Source organism: Hylobates moloch, unplaced genomic scaffold (genome assembly GCF_009828535.3).
Source record: "Hylobates moloch isolate HMO894 unplaced genomic scaffold, HMol_V3 SCAFFOLD_11, whole genome shotgun sequence".
In the NCBI taxonomy this organism is placed as follows: domain Eukaryota; kingdom Metazoa; phylum Chordata; class Mammalia; order Primates; family Hylobatidae; genus Hylobates; species Hylobates moloch.
In genome coordinates, this window is record NW_026652286.1 from 11566583 (window position 1) to 11590034 (window position 23452).

A 23452-nucleotide genomic window follows, 5' to 3' on the forward strand; every position below is an offset into this window, starting at 1 on the left:
GTGGCTCCTCCAGAGACCCCCACACTCAGCCCTTGGAAGCCGGAATGGAAATGCAGCTGCTGCATCACACAGCAAAGTCAGAAAAGGGCAGGTTGCCCTGCCCAGGCTGAGAAACCATAGACTTGGTTCTACCTCAAGTAGAGGGTTCAGGGTCTGTGCTCCTCACCACAGAGATGACTCAAACTCATAAAAACAAACACTAAACTCTATTGAGCAACTACAATGGGCCAGACACTGTGCTGTGCACTCTGTATGTTATACTTCATAATAGCGAGATGGGTAATAGCAGTATTTCTGTTTTACAGGGGAAGACAGAGGCTCAGAGAGGATGAAATAGGGACCTAAGCCCACGTGTTCAGTAAGTAGCAGAGCCAGGACTTGAACGTTGGTTTATTCTGATGGAGGAGACCATGCTCTTATCCATCACCTTATACCGCCTCTCAAGTGAGTGGCAATGAACAGCTGGTCCAACAGATCATACAACACTCTGGCTGGCTCAGCCCTTAGCAGGCATACTTCCAAGCACCTACTTGGTGTAAAGCACACCTGCTGAGTGAAATGTAGACAGCACAGCAGTGCTGTGTTTAGCAGATGGAGATGGTAATCTCTACCTTCAGAGTACACAACCCCTGTTCTCCCATTTGTACTTTCCCATCTTTTCTTCCCCTACTTTTTTTCCCTTTCCCAAAGTCACGGTAAGATACACTCAGATGACTCATGATCTGAGGAACAAAGCAAGTATTTTAATCAGTTGCCCCTATGTCTTCCCCTCCTTGAGTCTTTCTCTAGATGTCTAGGTATATACAGACAATATATTTACATGCTTCTCAAAAAATGGTAATCAGTAAAAATTCTCTCTCCCACCCACACTCCCATCTACCCTGTTCCTACTCCCAAGCCATACCTATTAGCATTTTCTTGTGATTCTTTCCAAACTTCATGCATATACAAGACACTACAAATATGTTATCTCTTCTCACTCCTTCCCATTTCACTAGCACTTTTTTCAGTGAATATTCAGGGGGGCATCTTCATTCTCTTTTACAGCTACATAGAGTTATATTGTATGGATTTACCATAATGTATTAACATTTAACCTTTCCCACATTACCAAACATTCAGATGGTCTCCAAGCTTTTGTTATTCATAAGTTGATACTTTGAACTCCTTAAATCTATACCTCAATTGGCTAGAGCTCAGAGAGGAGAAAGATAGATAGACATCCAAAATTCCAACACCATCCACCACTAAAAGCTCTCAGAGTAAAAAAGCAAAATATTTAGCAAAAGCCCCTGTGTGAAAAGCTCTTACTATGCCAGGAGACTGCCATATCTACCTTTTTCCAAAGACCCCATTTCTCCTCAGCCCAGAAAAAAAAGTGACATCTTGAACTAGGTAACCCATACATAGAGCATTAGTGCTTAATGTCTTAGAGTTTTCATAAAAGTAGTAAACCTCCCCAATTTTTTTTACCATAACTTCAGATGGTTTGTTAAGCTAATATAAAATTCAACCCAGCATAGCCTACCAACTCAAGAGGGGGCCAAGCAGGGAGGCCTTTGCTTCTTTGGCTGGGCCCATTAGGAGCCAAGCAATAGCCCTCTCCACTAAGACATTTGCTCCCCCCGCTCTGCCCCATCCAAGCCAAGGATGCTTGCCTGAAGTTGTGAAAATGTTGTGTTGGTGCTAGACATGTCACCAAGAAGTGGTATTTCTTCTTCTACCTCTTCAAGTTTTTTACTAAATACTGCTATGCCAAGCAGCCACACCTTAGAATGGGACTAGCACTGAACAAAATGAGAATTAAGAAACTTTGAATACGCTTGACATCCTTTCCTTCCCTAAACTCAATTGCTGCATTCTCAAGCTCTTCCTTCCTCCCACTCTCCCTGTAATTGATGCTATGGGGTGCATTATGCCCATGCACATGAAAGGCCAGAAAATTCAGGATTGATGTGCCTGGGAACATTCTTTTTTTTTTTTTTTTGGAGATGGAGTCTCACTCTGTCACCACGCAGAGTGCAGTGGCGTGATCTCGGCTCACTGCAACCTCTGACTCCCTGGTTCAAGCGATTCTCTTGCCTTGGCCTCCCGAGTAGCTGGGATCACAGGCACACGCAACCATGCCCAGCTAATTTTTGTATTTTTAGTAGAGACGGGGTTTCACCATGTTCGCCAGGATGGTCTCAATCTTCTGACCTTGTGATCTGCCCACCTCGGCCTCCCAGAGTGCTGGGATTACAAGCGTGAGCCACCGCGCCCAGCCCCTGGGAACATTCTTAACCAGTGACTGAGGAAGTTGCTGTATAAATATTGCAAGTCCTTTTCCTCTTGGGTGGGAGAACTCTGGGGTGCATGTTCCATGCTGGTTCTGGGAGTCCCCTGGTAGGATTTAGCTTCAGTCACCCACATGGGTAATTTTCTTGACAATTCATCTTTTATTGGCTCTTTCCCTTGCCCACCTAACTTCCTTAGTGTGTAACAGTAACCTTCCAAAAAAGTTGCTTGCATTTGCATCCTTGTCTCAGGGTCTGCTCCTCAGTGAATTCAAACTAAGAGGCTCTACTTCGCCCCCATTAAATGCTCTCTGGGTGGACTCTAATGGGCTCATTCTTATTAAAGTGTAAACAGCTCCTAAGGATCAGGGGAGTGAGTTTCAAAGCAGAAATATACTTAAGGCAGTAGTTCTAAAGCAGTGGGCTGGACACACGGGAGTTCTTGATGGGCTTGCTGCCAAGTTTTGATCTAACGGTAAAATCTATTTTTGCAACAACTTATTGTTATTCACTGTCAGACAGAGTTGTGAACCCAGAATACCCTTGGGGACAGAGTAAATTGGGTTACCATTTGCAGCACATATGAGTAAAGAAGCCCAGCATTATGTCAAGCCACAGATTGATGATGTGTTCTTTTGAGAGGACACAACAGGCTTCCAGGTCAGGATGGTAAATTGTTCTGCTCTAATAGTGATGGTGCTGGTGGTAGTGGGGATGATGGTGGTGGTGGTAGTGGAGATGATGGAGTCATTCTTTGACATGGAGTCAAAGAATTGCCACATAACTAACAGGATAATCATGGGTGATGTACAGACACTTTGAGACATCATAGAACTGTAAAAGTGACTGTGTTGTCATTACGGTGGACTTGTTGAGTATGGTTGAGTCTCTTCATCCCTTTAATCTTAGAAGTGTGCCAAAACACACACACAGAATCTTTAATTGTGGCTTTCAGATTACAGCCAGTGAGAGGGATCTGGAAGAAAGAGAAGACAAGGAAACATTTTCGGAGACTTTGAAATCATATACCACCACCACCATCATCATCCCCACTACGACCACCCATCATCCCCACTACCACCACCACCAATCATCCCCACTACCACCACATCATCCCCACTACCACCACCATCATCATCCCCACTACGACCACCCATCATCCCCACTACCACCACCACCATCATCCCCACTACCATCACCACCATCATCCCCACTACCACCACCACCATCATCCCCACTACCACCACCACCATCATCCCCACTACCACCACCACCATCATCCCCACTACCACCACCACCATCATCCCCACTACCACCACCACCATCACCCCCACTACCACCACCACCATCACCCCCACTACCACCACCACCATCATCCCCACTACCACCACCACCATCATCCCCACTACCACCACCACCATCACCCCCACTACCACCACCACCATCACCCCCACTACCACCACCACCATCACCCCCACTACCACCACCACCCACCATCATCCCCACTACCACCACCACTATCATCCCCACTACCATCACCACCATCATGTTCACTACCACCAACAGTAAAAGACTTGGTTCCAAATAAGGAATGTTTAAACTGACTGTGATATTCAGTTCTCAGGTTTACATGTTGATTTTCTTTGAAAAAAATCCCATCACTAAATGTACAGTTTGAAAACCATAGATATGCCTGATAATTTTATTCTTAAAATTATGCCTAATTTGCAGGTGAGAGAAATTAAATGACATGCCTGAAGCCACAGACTAGACGTGAGCTAAACTGGTACACAGCTGTGGTCCAAAACCTCACCATGTCTAGTGCTCTTTCTTCTACATTATTCTACATTTGCATATTGATGATGAAACACATGGTTTAGTAATTTCTTGGCCTTGATGCTTGTTTTGGTGAGAATAGGTCAGAAAACAGTTTATAGAAAGTTCTTAGAATTTAGGCTGCTCCAAGAAACTCACCAAAACAACTCCAAGTCATTCCCTCCCTGAGCCATACTTAACACTTGTTATTCCAGGAGCTGCTTTGATGAGACATATTCTCACAGCTTATCTAATGTGTCTACACTGTCCATACACTTTTCTGAATGCCGTCAAATTTCACCTGTATCAGTCTACTATTGCTGCAATACTGCTGCAAAATAAAAACTTTGTGACTGAGGAAAATAAGCCTTTCTTTTTCTCACTTACAGATCTGCAGGTTGACTAGGGCAATTCTGCCTTAGTTCAGGTTTGTGTCTGTTCCATGCGACTGATTCTGGAGTACAGGGAGAAAGGGCAGTGGCTACCCAAGTTATGCTCTTCTCTTGGCTGTCAGAATAGCAGAAGGCCAAGCCAAACAGTGCAAGCATTATTTAAAGCCTCTGATAGAGTCATATCTGATCACATTCCGTTGACCAGAACAAGTCAATGCCCAAGCCCAGAGTCAGTGACTCAGGAAGTGTACTGTGTCCCAAGGTGGAAGGGAAGTGAGTGAAGATTTACTGAACAATACCTCAATCTATCACATCAGCTAAAAATGTGATTCCCATGAAGGGAGGTCAAGCAGGTCCTTCCAAAGTCCTCCAAATCTAAAATGCAATACTATTAATCAAGTTAGTCCTATAAGCTGCCAGGAGGAGACCATCCCAAAGGGACCTTTCCTGAGAGACCCAGGGGGAATGTGTAATGGCACTCTTCCAGGCTAGAGACAGCAAGGTAGAAATTATCTAGTGGAGACCGTGGCATTTCAAAAATCAACGACTTCACTTCTAAAAACCTGCCCAAACCAAACTTTCAAATCCCCTTTCTTTGAGGATTGCGGCCTGAAGATAGAGAGAAAGACCAGATGTGGATTACTTATATTCTCCATCCTCAATAATCAATTTCTAGCAATGGAAGTCTTGACAAAGACACAGAACAGCACAGCAGCTAAAAACAGACTACTGAGTTTCACAATTGCATGTTTGAGTCTCTACCAGTGCTGGACACATTGGTTCTTCCTTCCAACTCCACAACATCAATTTCCCCTCTTTCTTCCTAATAAAATCCCAGTTTTGCTCACGAAATGTTCCTCCTCAGGGGACAATGACCCACCTCCAGCACAAACCCCAGGAATAGACCTAGAGGGAATTCCATTCACCTTGCCAATGATTGGTTCCCAAATAGGTAAGTGACCTAGATTGGGCCAATGAGACACACAGTGTGCCTGTGGGGGAAAGTTTGCTGGAAGGAAGAGAAAGGGATTTCAAGAAAAATTTCCTCACTCCAAGGAGAAAACTCTAGAAATAAACTGTCCCTCTCTTCTTCCCCTGGATGTAGCAAAGGGAAATGTGGGGGGTACTTTTATTTTTTAAACATTACACAATTATTACATGTTCTTTTTTAGCACTGTGAGAAAATAGAGATAAGCAATACAAGAAAAGGAAGAGAAGCTCACACCTGATCCCATCGCCCACAGAAATCACTGTGAACACTTGTGCGTATTCTTTCAGACTTTTTTGGTGGTGGTTGCTTTGAAAAGGAAAAGGAAACAGAAAAAAACTGGTATCCTCATGCACTGCTTCTTGGAGGGTGCATTGGTAAAGCCTTTATTAGAAGGCAACTTTGCAAGATGATTAAAATATAATAATAATGAACTTCCCCTTTTGCTCAGCAATTCTGCTTCTGGAAATCCATCCCCTGGAAGCAACAATGAAGGTAGTAGGTACATAGATTCAAAGTGCCGGCACCCACTACTCACAAAGCAAAGACTTGGGACCAACCCAAATGTCCATCAATGACAGACTGGATTAAGAAAATGTGGCATATATACACCATGGAATACTATGCAGCCATAAAAAAGGATGAGTTCATGTCCTTTGCAGGGACATGGATGAAGCTGGAAACCATCATGCTCAGCAAACTATCACAAGGACAGAAAACCAAACACCACATGTTCTTAATCATAGATGGGAATTGAACAATGAGATCACTTGGACACAGGGCAGGGAACATCACACACCAGGATGGGGGGCTGGGGGAGGGATAGGAGAAATACCTAATGTAAATGATGAGTTGATGGGTGCAGCAAACCAACATGGCACATGTGTACCTATGTATCAAACCTGCACTTTGTGCACATGTACCCTAGAACTTAAAGTATAATAATTAAAAAAAGAAAATATGGTACATATACATAATGGAGTACTATTCAGCCATAAAAAAGAATGAGATCCTGTCGCTTGCAAGGAGATTCCTGGCTAAGTGACATAAGCTAGGCCCCAAAAGACAAAGTGCCAGCACCTTTCTACATACCTTATGTAATTCATTCAGTCCTCACAGCAATCTTGCTTTATTTAATAACAGCTTTATTGAAATATAATTCATATACTAACTCAGTCCATTTAAACTGCTATAACAAACGCCATAAACGGAATGGCTTATCAACAACAGAAATTTGTTTCTTACAGTTTTGGAGGCTGGGAAGTCCTAGATCAAAGCACTGGCAGATTCAGTGTCTATTGAGGGCCCACTTTCTGGTTTATAGGTGGTGCCTTCTTGCTGTATCCTCACTGTGGAAGGGGTGAGGGGTCTCTCTCCAGCCTTTTAAGTAATGGCAAAAATCTCATTCAGGAGGGCCCCACCCTTATGACTTAATCACCGCCAAAACCTCATCGCATTAGTAATTAGGTTTCAATAGATGAATTTCAGGGGGACATAAATATTCAGACCACAGAACCTACCATACAATTCAACCATTTAAAGTATACAATTCAATGGCTTTTAGTATATTCACAGATAGGTGCAACCATCACCACAGCAAATTTTAGAACATTTTTATCACCCCAAAAAGGAAACTTCATACCCATTAACAGTCACTCTCCATTTCCTCCCTTCCCACTCAACCCCAGCCCCTAAAAACCGCTTATCTACTTTCTGTCATTATACATTTGGCAATTCTGGACATTTCATATAAATGGAATCATATAATATGTAGCTTTTTATGACTGACTTCTTGCACTTAGCGTAATGTTTCAAAGGTCATCCATGTTGGATCCTGTATCAGTACTTCATATCTTTTTAATGTGCCATAATATTCCTGTGTGTGAATATGCCAAATTTTGTTTATCTCTTCATTAATTGATGAACAGTTGGGTTGTTTCCACCTTTTGGCTATTATGAATAATGCTGCTATGAACATTTCTAAACAAATTTTTGTGGCAACATGTGCTTTTATTTCTCTTGAGTATATACCTATGAGTGGAATTGCTGGGTTAAATTGTAACTCTGTGTTAACCTTTTGGGGAACGCCCAGACTGTTTACAAAGCAGCTGCATCATTTTATATTCCCACCAGCAGTGCATGAGGATTCCAATTTCTCCACGTCTTCTCCCACACTTGTCATTTGTTTTTAAAAATTATATCCATCCCAGTGAGTGTAAAGTGCGTCTCATCATGGTTTTCATTTGCTTTTCCCTGATGGCTAGAGGAAGATTATTATCATTACTTTCAATGTACAGATGAGGAAACTGAGGCACAGAGAGGGTAATTAATTTATATATCATGGCTTAGTAAGTGTCCAAAATTGTGTGTGTACAACAGTACATGCAAAAGGAAGTTCGCTGCAACACTGTTTGTGAAAACAAAAATTAGAACTGTATGTTTACTAGCAGGGGTTTATCCCTGCAGAGAACCATTATGCAAATATTAAAGAATGAGGAAGGACCATTCATGCTGACACAGAATGAGCTCCAAGACATATTGTCAGTGAAAAAAGCCAGCCACAGAATCAGATGTACAGCACAAACCTGTTTGTATTAATACATATGTGGATTGGAAGGCTCCTCACCAAACTGTTCACAATATCCCCTAAAATAAAAGCTCCATGAGAGCAGGGATTTTTGCCATTTGGCATATGGTGAATGGCTGTATTGCCAGCCTTCAAACAGCACAGAATAACAGCTGAATCTGTTGTTAAATGAACAATTCCTTGAGACAGAGGAATGGAAGGCAGGAATAGATGTAGATGAACTCATTTTATTCTGCAGACCCATGTCCTCTATACATGAATTCATGTAGTAGTTATATTATTTTTGACACAGAAAAAAATAATGAGGAATTCTTGAGGCCTTTAGCAAGAAAACGATGAGGTCCCCAGAGAGTTGGTATATAACTGAGGAATGGGCTCTGTCTCTTCTGAGGATGCTGCGAGGACCCTCCTGGGCCACAGTGTCCTGCATTTCAAGTGAGTGCAGCTCTCACCCAGCTGAGCTCCACCTCTTAGGGTTGAATTGGGGTTGATTAGCTGGTGGGGCAGACACAGGCCTGCTCCTGCCCTGCTGGACATCCCACCCTGATCAATAAGCTCTTCTTTCAGTTAACAGAAATCCAATGTTGGATTGCTAGCAGTGAATCTTGTTTTCATGCCTGAGAAGATCTTAAAAATCAATAAGCATTAGAGGGACATGACCATGTATTGTTCGTTCTACTGTTTTTTCAATATTTGTTTAATTTTTCATTCCGGTTAAGCCCTCTGAAGAGGCCCAAGGATCAAGGGCTTCTTGTGAAATACAGTCAGGTGCATACGTCACATCACTCAAGGCTAATGGCAGGTGAGTGAGTAGAGAGACAATTAGGGAAGGGACCAGGAGCTGTGGTTTGGCTCTGTTTTGCCAGTCAAGTCAGGATAAAGGAACGATCTGTATTTTACAACAGGTGCAGATTACAAAATTCAAACAGTGAAAATGGCAAGTTGCACCAAAAGTGAGGATTAGCGGAAGCCAGGAAAGAGATACGTAGGTTGGGTGGACAACAGGCTGCTCCTCACAGTTGAAGGGGATGTTATGGGTCTGATAATGTCTTCTCAATTTTTTTATGAGCAAGGTATCTCCACATTCTCCTACTCTAGCCCTTTTCTCTTGCCAAGAAGGCGCAGAGCTAGGTGTTCAGTGGGGTATGGATTGGGCATTGTCTTTGACTTCCCTGACACAACTGTTCAAGTACCAAGTCCTATTGATTCCACTCCAAAATAACTTTCTGTTACATCTGTTTCTCTCCATCACCACTGGCATTGTTTTAGTTCAAGTCACCATCACCTTGAGTCTGGATGTGTACGGTTGCTTCCTAAGCTGTCTTCCTGTCTTGAGGAAGAGTCCTGCTTCCCTCCACTTCCTTCTCCACACAGACAGACTAAACTCAAGAGGCAGTGCTGCCTTGCGATTAGGGCAGCGTGGGCTCTGGAGCCAGGATGCCTGGGCTCGAGTCCTGACTTCTCCAGATATGTGACCTTGAGCCTGCGACTTCACTCTTCTGTGCCTTGGCTGGCTTCTCTCTTAAATAGGGGTGCTAACCTGCACATACTTGATAAAGGCATGGCGAGGATTAGGCAAAGTGCTTAAAACAGGGGCTGCCAGATCCTAGCAACTGCACACATGTGAGCCAGCATCTTTCTTTTTTATTTTTATTTTGAGACAGAGTCTCGCTCTGTCACCCAGGCTGGAGTGCAGTGCACTGCAACCTCCACCTCACTGCAAGCTCCACCTCCCAGGCTCAAGTGATTCTTGTGCCTCAGCCTCCCAAGTAGTTGGGATTACAGGTGCCCGCCACCATGCCCAGCTAATTTTTTGTATGTTTAGTAGAGATGGGGTTTCGCCATGTTGCCTAGGCTGGTCTTGAACTCCTGAGCTCAGGTGATCTGCCTGCCTTGGCCTCCCAAAGTGCTGGGATAAGAGGTGTGAGACCCCAAACCCAGCTGAGCCAGCATCTTTCTGAAATGAAGCCCCCCTAGTTATGCTGTGGTTGGGACAGAGTCCCAACTCCCCCATACTCCTTATAAGACTCTATGGGACCTGCCTACCTTTCTCTTCCCATCTCTTGGTGACTCTGCTTCACATTTGACACTCACGTTAAATGTCTTTTTGTTCCTCTAGCAAGACAGGCCAACAGGCCTACACACAGGCTGTTCCCTCTCTGCCTAGTACATTCTCCCCAAAATTCTTCCCCATCCCCCCTTCAAGGATCACTCTTCCTCAGGTCTTAGATGCTGTTTTCTTTAGAAGCATCCCTCATGCATCAAATTCTGATTAGAGGCCCTTCATTGTGTTCCTATGGTACCCTTACCTCCCATCAATGCGCTTGCTACTTTGTATTTTCCAGTTTTTACTACAAAATATTTCACACAGAAAAGCCAAAAGCCAAAAGTATAGTGCAATAACAGTACAGTAAACTCTCATATACTCCCAACAATTGGTAACGTTTTGCCATATTTGCTCATTCTCTTTCTGTCTCTCCTCTCTCTATATATTTATTTGTTTCCAAGTAAATTACAGACATCATGACATTTCACTCCTAAATATTCCAGCTTGCATCTCCCCAAAAGAAAAAAAGATGAGGGGGTATTCTCCCACCTAAAACACAATACTTTCATCACACCTTAAAAAATTAATAATTCTCTAATATCACTGAATGCTTGGTCCACATTCAAATTTTCCCAGTCATTTTCCAATTCTCTCTTAGGGTCTTCCTGCTCCATTGCATTTGAATTGCTCCTTCATTGGCCCAAGGGCTCTGTGAGGAATGGAAGGTGTCCCCTCCGCTCTCCTCTCCCAGCATGCAGCTCAGGGCAGCCCCTCCGTATGTTTATTAAAAGAAAGGACAACCCCCTGACCCCCCATGCCCCACTTCCCCCAGCTGGGAAGGGTCCTCAGCCCCCTACACACACACTGACCCATCATGGCATAGCATCCCTTCTGTGGTTCAAGTCGGAAACCTGAAAGACATTCTAGACCGACCCCTCCCTCAGGTGGCTGCCACTCTCTCCAGCTTAACCCCTCCCCATTCCCATGATCTCAGCCAGGGCTTCGATTCTGCCCTTCATCTTCCCTCACCCCTCTCCCTGAGCCTTGACGCCTCTGATGCTCAAGTGTGTCCCCGTCCTGCCTCAGAGTTCCCTCTAAAAGACAAACCCACTCTGGTCACAACTCTGCTTCAGACCCTTCTGTGGCCCTGCCAGGGCCCAATCTGCCTACCAAGTTCCAATCTGGCAGCTCCTCCACCTTCTTCCCCCTCCCTCTTCTGACCCCTGCCCTCCCTTGACCCCTGGTCTGTGCTTGAGCAGTTCAAAACCATCCACAGGTCTCCAAGCACACCATGCTTTTCCATTCCTCCACGCCCTCTCCCTGAACCACCCGCTTCCAATGCTTTACCTTTCTCTGAGAACTGGAGAGAAGCTCAGACATCATTTTTCCCAGGGCCCATTCAATGACCTGCCCTTTCCTGGCAGAGAGCCCACAAAAGTCTTGGGCACAATAAATGTTTGTTAAATAATTGCTGAGTGGGTGAACAGAAATATCATCCTCCCCTTCCTCCCTGGACGGAGGCAGCTGCAGCTCCAGCCCATCCCAGGCCTGTGCCCTGGGCCCCAACTTCAGCCCAGCCCAGCCCAGCCCAGCTCTGTGCGGCTGCCAGATGAACCTGACACAGCCTTGGCAGGCAGCCTTTGAACCACTGCCAGGCCCATACGTAGCTTTCCCTTTCCTAAGGAAGAATGGGCAATGACAGGCTTGGGCTTTTTTATTTGTAAAGAAAATAATTAAAAATCTAAACAAAAAAGAGGTTTTTTTTTTTTTTTAAAATAGTTTTATATTCAGAAGTCCTCTTTAGGTTAAGTACCTCCTGGGAGCTAGAAGGTGAGATGATATGGCCCCTTCTGCCTTGAATAAACTTCTCAGAATGCAATATTGCTGATATAGTTTGAATGTTTGTCTCCTCCAAATCTCATGTAGAAATGCGATTGCTAGCATTGGAGGTGGGGTCTAGTGGGACATGTTTGGGTCATGGGGGCAGACCTTTCATGAATGACTTAGTGCTGCCCTGGTGATAATGGAGTGAGTTCTTACCCTGTAAGTTCACAAGAAAGCTGGTCGTTGAAAAAGAGCCTGGCACTCTCTTGCACCCTTTCTCGCCATGTGACATGCTCCCCCCTCACTTTGTGCCATGAGTAAAAGCTCCCTGAGGCCTCACCAAAAGCTGAGCAGAAGCAAGTGCCATGCTTGTACAGCCTGCAGAAAGGTGAGCCAAATAAACCTCTTTTCTTTAAAAATTACCCAGTCTCAGGTATTCCTTTACAGCAACACAAAACAGACTAACAGAATTGTTTTTATGCATTTCTACAAAAAAAAAAAAAAGATATTTCACTTGTACTTCATTATTCTGCTAATTAAATTATAGTGGGGCAGGGATGGAGGACTTTCAAGCAGTCAAAGAACCTTCCTGGGTACACAGAGCTCATCTCACAACATACCTAAGAAAGCTTCTGATGCACCTGTTACTCCTGTTGCCAGCCCCTGCATCACAAGTGGTGCAAGCAGCGATGAAGTGTTTGTTGTTGTTGTTGTTGTTGTTTACCTTTATAGCTTTCTGCTAAGAAGAAAACGTTTTACCAGCACAGACCAAACTCCAGTAGGTAAAAGCTCTAAGAAGCCTAGATGATGAAGGCCCAGAGAAGTAAATAATGAAGTGGGTTAAAGCTTGAATCTCTACTCCCCTCCCCGCCACTCGCTGAATAATCTCTTTTGGGTGAATTCGTTAACATTTCTGAGCTCCAGATGCCTCTTCCATATGTAGAAGAACTCCTAGGGTTCTTTATGAAAACTAAATGAGATGTTGTTTGTGTAGTGGGATGTAAAAATGACTATGGTCTTAGTTCGGGTATTGCCAAGGACAAAGGACATGTTTCAAAGTGAGCTGTGACACTGAGACCATCATGCAGGGCTGACAAAAGAAGTGGCATGAAGCTGGTTTCCCTCTTAACTGACCATCTCCAGCCCACAAAGACGGCTGGGTGAGGAGAACAGTTGGTGGCATAGAGGAGGAATTTTGGAGAAGGCGATAGGAGCACTCCAAGTCCCAATTGCCCACTACCCACCCTCCAAGAGTGGCCTCCAAGATGCTGTGTCCCTGGAGGTTGACTGTCACTGAGGGCTGATGTCTGAATCATGTCTGCGAATCCCAAAATACAAGAGAGATGGAGTGATCAGCTGGAGTGAAGAGAACGTGGTAGCTTTGGATTTCCTGGGATAGTGAAACCTGAGTATTTTCCATAAGCCAGAGATGTACCGTGGCCAACCTGTGGGATGTGTAGGTCCTTCTGACAAGGACCACCAGGAGGAATGGAAATTTACCTTCAGAAAAAAGCTGACAGCACTTGTTGTAGCCTCAACTATCCTCCCAAAATTTATATGATGAAGCCCTAACCCCCAGGACCTCAGAATGTGACTGCATTTGGAAGCAGGACCTTTAAAAAATGTGATTAAGTTAAAATGAGCCCCTTAGGGTGGGCCTTAATCCTCTCTGACTGGTGTCCTTATAAGAAGAGGACATTTGCACATGCCAGGGGACGCCAGGAATGCACACACAGAGGAAAGACCATGTGAGAACTCAGTGAGAAGGTGGCCATCCACAAGCCAAGGACAGAGACCTCAGGAGAAAACAAACCTGCCAACACCTTGATCTTGGACCTTTAGCCTCCAGAACTGGGAGAAAATTAAGTTCTGTTGTTTAAGCCAAGGGCCCCCAACTCCTGGGCCATGGACCAGTACTGGTCTGTGGCCTGTTAGGAACCAGGCCACACAGCAGGGACAGAGAGAGCACGAAGCTTCATCCATATTTACAGCTGCTCCCAATCATTCACATTACCACCTGAGCTCCGCCTCCTGTCAGATCAGTGGCAGCATCAGATTCTCATAGGAGCACAAACTCTATTGTGAACTGCGCATGTGAGGGGTCTAGGTTGCATGCTCCTTATGAGAATCTAATGCCTGATGATCTGTCACTGTTTCCCATCACCCCCATATAGGACTGTCTAGTTGCAGGAAAACAAGTTTAGGGCTCCCACTGATTCTACGCTGTGGTGAATTGTATAATTATTTCATTATATATTACAATGTAATAATAATAGAAATAAGGTTCTCAATAAATGTAATGCACTTGAATCATCCTGAAACCATCCCCACCCTGGTCTGTGGAAAAAAGTGTCATCTACAAAACTGGTCTCTGGTACCAAAAAAATTGGGGACTGCTGGTTTAAGCCCCTCAGTCTGTGATATTTTGTCATGGCAGCCCCAGCAAACTAATACGGCACTGCTTAGATGCCAGGGAACTAAGGAAGGAGTCTTATTAGGCAACCAGCTTCAAGGGACCAGCAACTCAGAGATCCCCAAAGATGTGAAATAATGGTGCTCTCTGAAGTATCCACAAGATTGTGCCTAGAGAGAAAGAACTAGGTTTATACACCCACCAGAACCTGCCAGTGAAATGCCAGCTTGCCACAGCATTAACCAAGTAAGGACTTCCAGCTCCTTTCCTGCCTCTTCTCTTTTCCCCTTTCCCCTGCCAGGAGTCAGAATCGTCAGTAAGCCAGAGGAGAGAAGGATGGAAGCTTAACGTGGGAAATGAGAAGCCAACCACAGACCCCCTTTCCAAGCTGCAGGCCCCACTGGAGGAGGGAGAAAAGTCTCCACTGGGAACCAAAGTTGAAGATCTGGCAGATTCCCTGGGACTGGACATCCCAATTGCTGAATGAGGCTGTGCTGGAACTAAAAGTGACTTAAGAACTTTTGATTCCTACTATGCAGCCATAAAAAATGATGAGTTCATGTCCTTTGTAGGGACATGGATGAAACTGGAAAACATCATTCTCAGTAAACTATCGCAAGGACAAAAAACCAAACACCGCATGTTCTCACTCATAGGTGGGAATTGAACAATGAGAACTCATGGACACAGGAAGGGGAACATCACACTCCGGGGACTGTTGTGGGGTTGGGGGAGGGGGGAGGGACAGCATTAGGAGATATACCTAATGCTAAATGACGAGTTAATGGGTGCAGGAAATCAACATGGCACATGGATACATATGTAACAAACCTGCACATTGTGCACATGTACCCTAAAACCTAAAGTATAATAAAAAAAAAAGAAAGAAAGAAAGAAAGAAGACAGGCACAGAAAGACAAAAAAAAAAAAAAGAACTTTTGATTCCTGAAGGGGGCCCAGAAGAGTTGTGGGCCTACCTTAATTTTCATCCCAGGGCAAGGGAAGAGTGAGGACCCACTGAAAAAAATCAGGGACAATGATAGGCAAAAATAAAGTTTGCTTCCATAATATACCGTGAGTCCTGTGTATTTGACATATGTTCTCCTACATATGAGGCAACTTAGCCTGGTCTCTGGCCAAAAAAGAGATGCCACTCATTGAGCAATTCTTATCCTTTCAAATTCCTTCACTGTCATCATTGAGCAATGCCATCTTCTTCAAGCAAGACAAAAGCTGATGCCAATAGAAAAATCATTTAAAACAAACAAACAAACAAATTCCTTAAGCTGTCAACTTGGGTGCAGATGTTCTATGAAGCCAGAAACTGAATGTCACCCTCTATACCCCATGACCTAGAGAAGCAGAATAACTCCAGACCAGCAGGGCTGGGCGGGCCTAAGATTCCCATAATACTCAAGAGAAAACTGAATTCAAATCCAGGCTCTGCCATTTAACAACTGTGTGACCCCGGGTGAATGACTTGAATTCTCCCTACTTCAATTTCCTCATCCATAAAATAGAGATCATAAAGTATCTATCTGATGAAATAGCTGCAAAACAGTTAGCATGCTGCCCGGCACAGGGCAAAGGACTCACAATACACATAGCTATCATTATACATCATTGCCTCTCAAAGTGAAATATTGTGATGACCATGGTTTATTAGCAGGATGTTGTAAAAAAAAAATGCTTTACAAGGGGCATGATGATGAAAAGCGCAGATTCTAGAGCCCGACTGCCTGGGTTTCAATGAAGCAAGAATCTGAGGCACGTTGTATAAGGGTTTGCTATCATTACTATTCATTCAATGAGAGACATACAGTAATAGGTATACATATGCAATACACAGAGAAAGAGCTTAGTACTAGCAGCTATTATTAAGGCAACAGTCACCTCAATAAATCTACATGGGCCATGAAGACCCTGGTCACCCAGAGATATCAGAGGCACTGAACAGGGCCAGACAGACAGAGGGTATTTTCCTAACTGGGAGGCTGCTGAACTTGACCTCTGTTACTTTTCGTTATTTATTTAACAGCAAATAGTGGCTCTTTAGAAAATAGGATGTCTTGAAGCCAGAAACCCATCCTCCTTGGGCTGGATACTCAGCCATCCCCTGCAACCCCATCCCCTATCCCCAAGCTCTCATTGTCTCTCTTGTGTTACCTGGTCTGGTTTCTTCTTCCATGGCAGGTGCCACCTTGCTGGGGAGAGGTGAATGACCATGGCCTTCCAGCCTCCTGAGAAGGGGATATTCCAATGGGTCCAGAGCTCTCTGGGCCTGGTTCGCCACTCACTGACCTGGGGCCTGAAGACTGACAGAGAAGCAGGCAGAAAAAATGAAAAGCTGATACCCACTGCAGGAAATCATTGTTTAGCCCATTCCAGACTAAAAAAACAAGTGCAACATTGGAGAAAGGAGGGTAAAGTGTCATTCGGGGCCATTGTTACAGCGGCTGCTCTGTGTGGTGGGGAAACAAAGCAGGCCTGTGTATGTGAGGACAATGCTGTTGTGTTACTAGCTGCTTCTGTGTTACTCCTGGGGACAGGAGGATGAGAAATGAGGCCACAATATCTTCCCTGGTGGACTTCACTCATCATAGTAGCCAGGCCAATCAGAGCTGGGAGAGGAATTTTGGACATTCAGCCCATGGCATTATGTAATAAGGGTCAGGGGACGTGCCTTCAGGTGTGACCACCTGCCTATTTGTTAGTCTTCTATACATGAGAGATCACAAATGTCCCTCTCCTCTTCTCTTACTTGCTTTCAGAAACTTACCCCAAGTTAGAGCTGTAAAGAATGAGACATATCATTTCTCTAAACACAAATGTCATCCACTTCAACGCCTAACTTTTGTGATGGGACATCTGGCTGGGACTAATCCCCAGCCATGCAGCATGTTAGCAGAAGTTGGCAAGACTAGATGAATATTATAAAGCTTGCACCCACTGAACCCCCATAATGAACCAGACACTAGGTCATGAGCAACCTTGCAAAATGACCTCATTTGCTCCTGACTTCAAATTCTGGCTCAGCAACTATTACCCATGGACTGTGAGAAAGTGTTTTCTCTGGGTGCTAGTTTTCCCATCTGTAAACTGGGATTATGATTGGGTTCCTATGAGCATTAAATGAATTAATATATGCAAAACTCTTAGAACAGTGGCTGGCTCATAAAAGTGATCAAGAACCACAAATCACAAATTAGATGCCCACGTTACACCTGAAACTTGCTTGTACTCATGAGGAGATGGTATGGGGATGGCTGGAAAGCCAGGATCCCAAGTGTCTGTATTTAGGCCTGTTATCTACTATGGCCTAAGTTCACCCTGTTAGATCCCTGAGGGAATTGGGCACTAATAAATATTCTCAAGTATGAGACAGGTGACAAATGTGTGGAGAGGGCCCACTGTGATGCAACAGTGTGTGGTGGGAACTGTGGGGATTTGAAAGCCCACACCAGTCTTCAGGGGGCAGCCAGGGCTCAGCCTCAGCCAACTACTGCAATGCAGAAAGGTGGAAACAGCATGGTTGGGCCTGCACATTTTTAAAGAAAAGCCAGAAGGCTAGAGTTTTTATGTCAAGTTTTCCAAGTTTGAAACACTGTGGACCAAACACAACATTGTTAATGCAACGTGAGCCCTAGATCATGCAGTTTGTAATGCCTGATCTGGAAACAGACAGCATTTCCAAGCCAGTGCAACCCTGCTGACACTCAGAGCTTTTGTCCCCAACTTGCACTATGGTCAGAGTGTATGCATCCCCCACAAATTCATATGTTGAAATCTTCACCCCCAGGTGATGGTATTTGGAGGTGGGACCTATGAGGAGTGATTAGGTCATGAGTGTGGAGCCCTCATGAATGGGATTAGTGCCCTTATAAAAGAGGCCCAAGAGAGCTCCCTTGCCCACGGCCACCATTGGAGGACACAGTGAGAAGACACCATCTATGAACCAGGAAACTGTCCTCATCAAACATAGAATCTGCCAGTGCCTTGGTCTTGGACTTCCCAGCCTCCAGAACTATGAGCAACACATTTCTGTTGTTGATAAGCCACCCAGTTTATGGTATTTTGTTGTATTAGCCCATATGGACTAAGACGCCTGGTGAGCTGATCAAAGCCACTCTTTGACCTAGAGCAGGGGCCATAAAGTCAAAAAGATTGATCAGCCCTTTCCCCTTGCAACCCACCCTCATCTCTGGGCTGAGATAAAGGTGAGGAAAAGGGAAACTGGGGAAGTAACAGGAGGGTGGCAAGGGCTCTCCTTAAAGGACTACAGGACCCTTGGCCTAATCCACCTCCTGCAGGCATTCCTCTGACAAAGAAGGCAGCCAGCACTTAGTAGTGAAACCAAAGGGGAGAATAGGAGTTTATTTAAGCTTTTGTAACCTTCATCAGTTACCTCAAATGAACCAAAGTAGCATAAGTGACAAAATGTGTTTGCTATGCAAATGCAACTTCAAAACAAGACTGCTCACAATGAGATATCACTTCATACCCACTAAGATTGCTATAATCAAAACAGAACCAGTGACAAAATGTGTTTGCTATGCCAATGCAACTTCAAAACAAGACCACTCACAACGAGATACTACTTCATACCCATTAGGATTACTATCATCAAAAAGGCAGAGCCAGATGCAGTGGCTCCCATCTGTAATCCCAGCTACTCAGAAGGCTGAGGCAGGAGGATCGTTTGAGGCCAGGAGTTTGAGACCAGCCTGAGCAACATAGCAAACATATGTTTTAGAGACAAAATGTATTTTTTGTCTCTAAAAAAATAAAATCAAATTGGCTGGGTATGGTTGTGCGTGCTTGTAGTCCCAGCTACTCAGGAGGCTGAAGTGGGAGGATCAATTGAGCCCAGGAGTTTGAGGCTACAGTGAGCCATGATTACACCACTGTACTCCAGCCTGGGTAAAAGAGCAGAGACTCCCATCTCTCTCCCTCTTTTTTTTTTAAAAAAAACATGTTGGTGCAGATGTGGAGAAATTGAAACCCTTATACACTGCTTCTGGGGACTGTAAAATGGTACAGTCACTTTGGAAAATAGTCTTGTACTTCCTCAAAAGGTTAAACACAGAGTAATCATATGGCCCAGAAACTCCACTATTCCACTCTTCAGTATATACTCCAAGAGAAATGAAACATATGTTCACACAAAAACTTTGTACATGATTGCTCATGGCAGCATTACTCACAACAGCTAAAAAGTAGAAACAACTCAAATGTCTACAACTGATGAATGAACAAACTATGGTATATCTATACAAAAACATATTATTCAGCAAAAAACGAATGAAGTACTGATACAGGCTATGACATGAATGAACCTTGAAGAAGTTTCTCCTCTTATGCTAAGTAGAGGAAACGAGTACAAAACATATGATATGTGGTCTTTTGTACTCGTTTCCTCTGCTTAGCATAAGAGGAGAAACCATATCATATGATCCAATTCATAGGAAATGTCCAGAAGGCAAAACCATAGAGACAGAAAGTAGATTAGTGATTGCCTAGAGCTGGGTGTGATGGAGAGAACTGGGGGCAGAGGTGGGTGTTGATAGCTAAAGGATATGCTGTTTCTTTAGAGGATGACGAACATGTTCTAAAATTAATTGTGGTGATAGTTGGACAACTCTGTGAGTACACTAAAATCCATTGAATTGTACACTTTAAATGAACAAATTGTATGATATGTGAATGTTAATTCTATTTCAATAAAGCTATTATAAAAAAACCCTCAATATTAAGATTGCTGCCCTTAATCATTTTCTACTAATAAATTCCATATCCCTCGCTTCATATCTGCCCCACTGGAGAAATCAGGGCAAGTGTTCCAAAAGGCTGGTTTCCCCCAAGGCTCAGGGCTCAAACTCGGGGGACTAACTGGCCTAGTTTGTCCAGAACTGTCCCAGCGCTAGCCCTGAAAGTCCTGCATCCCAGGAAATCCCTCATCCCTGGGAAAACTGGGATGTCCAGTCCCCCTCGTGCAAACCTTTGCCCACAATACGGGAAAGCTCTGCCCTTTAGTGTTGCCAATGACTAGAACTGAGAATCCACATAAGCAATCCTTCCCCTTTTGGGGTATAAGTCATCCTTGAGCTCCCCCTAATGGCCAAAAGGTATTTTTATTATTGTTCCCATTTTACGGATGATGAAACTGAGGTTCCAAGAAGGGAAGTAATTTGCTAACAGTACACAGGAGTTGGAAACTGAACCTAGGTCTTTTTCCAAACCCCAAGGTAGCCCTTCCACTCACTCATTATATTGTTTCTCACCACCACCAGATTGATTGTCCAGGAACAATCTTAGATTGTTCTTGCTGCCTGAGGAAGGTAGTCAGACACGCAAAGAGAAGAAACATGAATTTACAGCCGTGGGGACAACAAGGAGACACGTACAGCTTGACGGTTAACAGCGCAGAATCTGGAGCCAGACTGCCCATATTTGAATCTGGGCTTTGCCACTACTTAGCTGTGTGACCTCAGACTACTTAATCTGCCTATGTCTGTTTCTCCATATGTAAAATGGAGATAATACAGTGTGTGTGCTTATATATGTATATGTACATATGTGTGTATGTATATATGTGTGTGTATGTATATACATACGTATATATATATAATATCACAGGATAGGAATGGGAAGTAAATAAATCAGTAAATGTAAGGGCTTAGAACAGAGCCAGGGACATAACAAGTTTATTAAATAAATGAAAGTCAGCACTGATTCCTATATTCAGAACTGGAAAGAAATCAGATTTGGCCTAATGAAAACCAGGCAATGGAACCAAATCATAGAAATGAACGCTGACATTCTGTTTTGTTCCCACCCATGAAAATGTTTATGGTTTAGAAATTGCTGGACATTCTGCAGACCATAGACAAACCTTTACATGCAACATGGCACTGGCAATCTGGGCAGCCCTACCAAAATGGGATGACATGGTGCCATTCATACCATACCAGCCCACGAGAGCAAGGAGAGCTGGGAATCCTCCCGCCGAAGCAGCTCCTGTCGCTCAGCTCTACTCTCTGAACTAGATGGGCGTGATGAACACCATTTTACAGAGGTGGAAACTGAGGCCCAGAGAAGTTCAAGAATTTGTACATGGAAAAGTTAATAATGTGTAGAATTAGGATTTCAACTCAGGTTGAATTCTAAAACCCCTATGCTTTGCTGCCACCATGCATTAATTACTGTTGCTGTATAACAAATTACTTCAAAGCTTCATAGCTTAAAACAACAAACATTTATAATCTTAATAGTGTTTGAAGGCCAGAAATCCAGGCGTGGCTTCACTGGGTGGTTCTGGCTCAGAATCTCTCATGAGGTTGCAGTTAAGCTGTTGGCCAAGACTACTGCCTTCTTAAGGCTCTACTGGGCCTAGAGAATCTGCTTCTAAGGTCGATAATGAGGTTGCTGGCCAGATGCTTCAGTTCCTTGTCACCTAGGCCTCTCTGTAGGACTGTTTACAACATGGCAGTTTGCTTTCTCCAGAGCAAAGGATTCAAGTGAAAGAGAGCAGGGCACATGAGAGAGCACCCAAGCCAGGAGACAGGAACTTCAGTCTTTTTGTTTGTTTTTGGTGCAGTCTTGTATAACCTAATCTCAGAAGTGATATGCCATTCACACTCACCATTTGCTATTGGTCATGCATACCAATCCTGGTACAAGGTGGGAGGTGTCTACACTAGGTTGTGAATACCAGGAGGCTGGGATCATTGAGGGCCATCTTGAAGGCTGATGACCACACTCCTCATTACTCTAAGGTAAGACAAGAAGGCACAGTCCTGTAAATACCAAGGCAATATCCTCAAATAAGTCACAAAAGTTCATCTTAGTCTAATCACTTTTTTGGGTGGTTATTTAACAAATATTCAATTAACCCAAGGCAATGGGCCCAGCCCTATAGATACAGGCAGGAGTTAAACCTAGAACCTACATTGAGTTATAACAGAAACCAGGAATCAGGCCCTGAGGGTTCATGGAAAAGAGAGGCCAAGAAAGAGAGCTAGAATCAGGACGCTGTGACAAAACGGTTCTGAAATCTTCTAATCCAGGAATGGGTTCCTCCTTAGACAATTTGATTTTTGTTTTCCTGAGCCTTGACAACAGCCCCACAGAAAATGGAGTAGGGGAAGGGGAAGGGGGAGGAGAGGAGACAAAGGAACAAATGTCCTTAGCAGCTTACCAGTTCCTGGAATTTCACAAATGGGCATTCTTTCTTAAGCTTGAATATATCAGAACCCATTTTTTGAGCTGGCATTTGCTTAAAAAAAAGTGGAGGGCAGGAAAAGAGCCACCCACATACTAAAGGTAGATAAAGGAAATGTCTGTTTTGATGTATGGTCTCTGAGAACAGGGCAAATCAGAGTCCAGTACTGCCCATGCAAAATCACTCTTTACAATTATATTCATTATAATTACCTTTTTGAATAAAGGAACTAAATCATTTCCATAAACCTCCTCCCCCATCTCACCCCTGTATAACAAGAACCTAGCTAGGTAGTAGATTTCATTCCATTCCTCTCTTGTCCCCTCTCCCAAACACTTTCTCACCTGCTCTTGGAATCAGATCTTCTCTATGACTATGGGAAAGTTACTAAAAACCCTAAATGATTATTTCCCAATCTGGATAATACTAATAATACCAGCTCCAACCTACTACATAGGCTGAAAAACTATACACGCAGAAGTAATTTTACATTCTTCAAGACAGGATGTGTGTGTGTGTGTGTGTGTGTGTGTGTGTGTGTGTGTCAATTCCAAGAAGCCCGATAATGCACAGCCTCATTTTCATTCCAAACACTGGTACGCTGGTCACTCCTGAACAACTACGTTTCCAAAGCGCCTGCCAAGCTTGCAGGTGCATTCCCCAAATGCGCCAGCCCACTCACATGGGTCAAGGGAAAACCTGTTTCCCTGACCTGGTAAGTAGACAAGTCAAGCCAATTTCCTCCCCGAGGAAACCGTCTTCCGCCCTGGTCCCCCTAGTCCTTCGGTCCTAGAGTCCCGGGGTTTAGCCATCCAGCCGCCGCGTCCGTCTTGATCCGCGCTCACTGCCGCAGCACCACAACCGAAACGTCTTCTTCCACTCTGAAGGA

At 44.1% G+C, this 23452-nt stretch overlaps 1 protein-coding gene across 4 annotated transcripts in view; it reads right to left on the reverse strand.

Annotated features, from left to right (window-relative positions):
• PRR5L (proline rich 5 like) overlaps window positions 1-23446 on the reverse strand; it is a 169620-nt gene extending 146174 nt beyond the window's left edge. The window contains exons 1-3 of one of the 4 annotated variants that reach the window (XM_058446694.1): window positions 23276-23446; window positions 21985-22112; window positions 16509-16657 (exon numbers count right to left, since the gene is read on the reverse strand). The gene's annotated coding sequence lies outside the window, so the exon portion shown is untranslated. Of the gene's footprint in view, window positions 1-16508; window positions 16658-21984; window positions 22139-22907; window positions 22972-23275 lie in introns of those variants that run through there. The other 3 variants (XM_058446695.1, XM_058446696.1, XM_058446698.1) reach the window with 3 other exon arrangements.
• Between the last annotated feature and the right edge of the window lie 6 nt (window positions 23447-23452).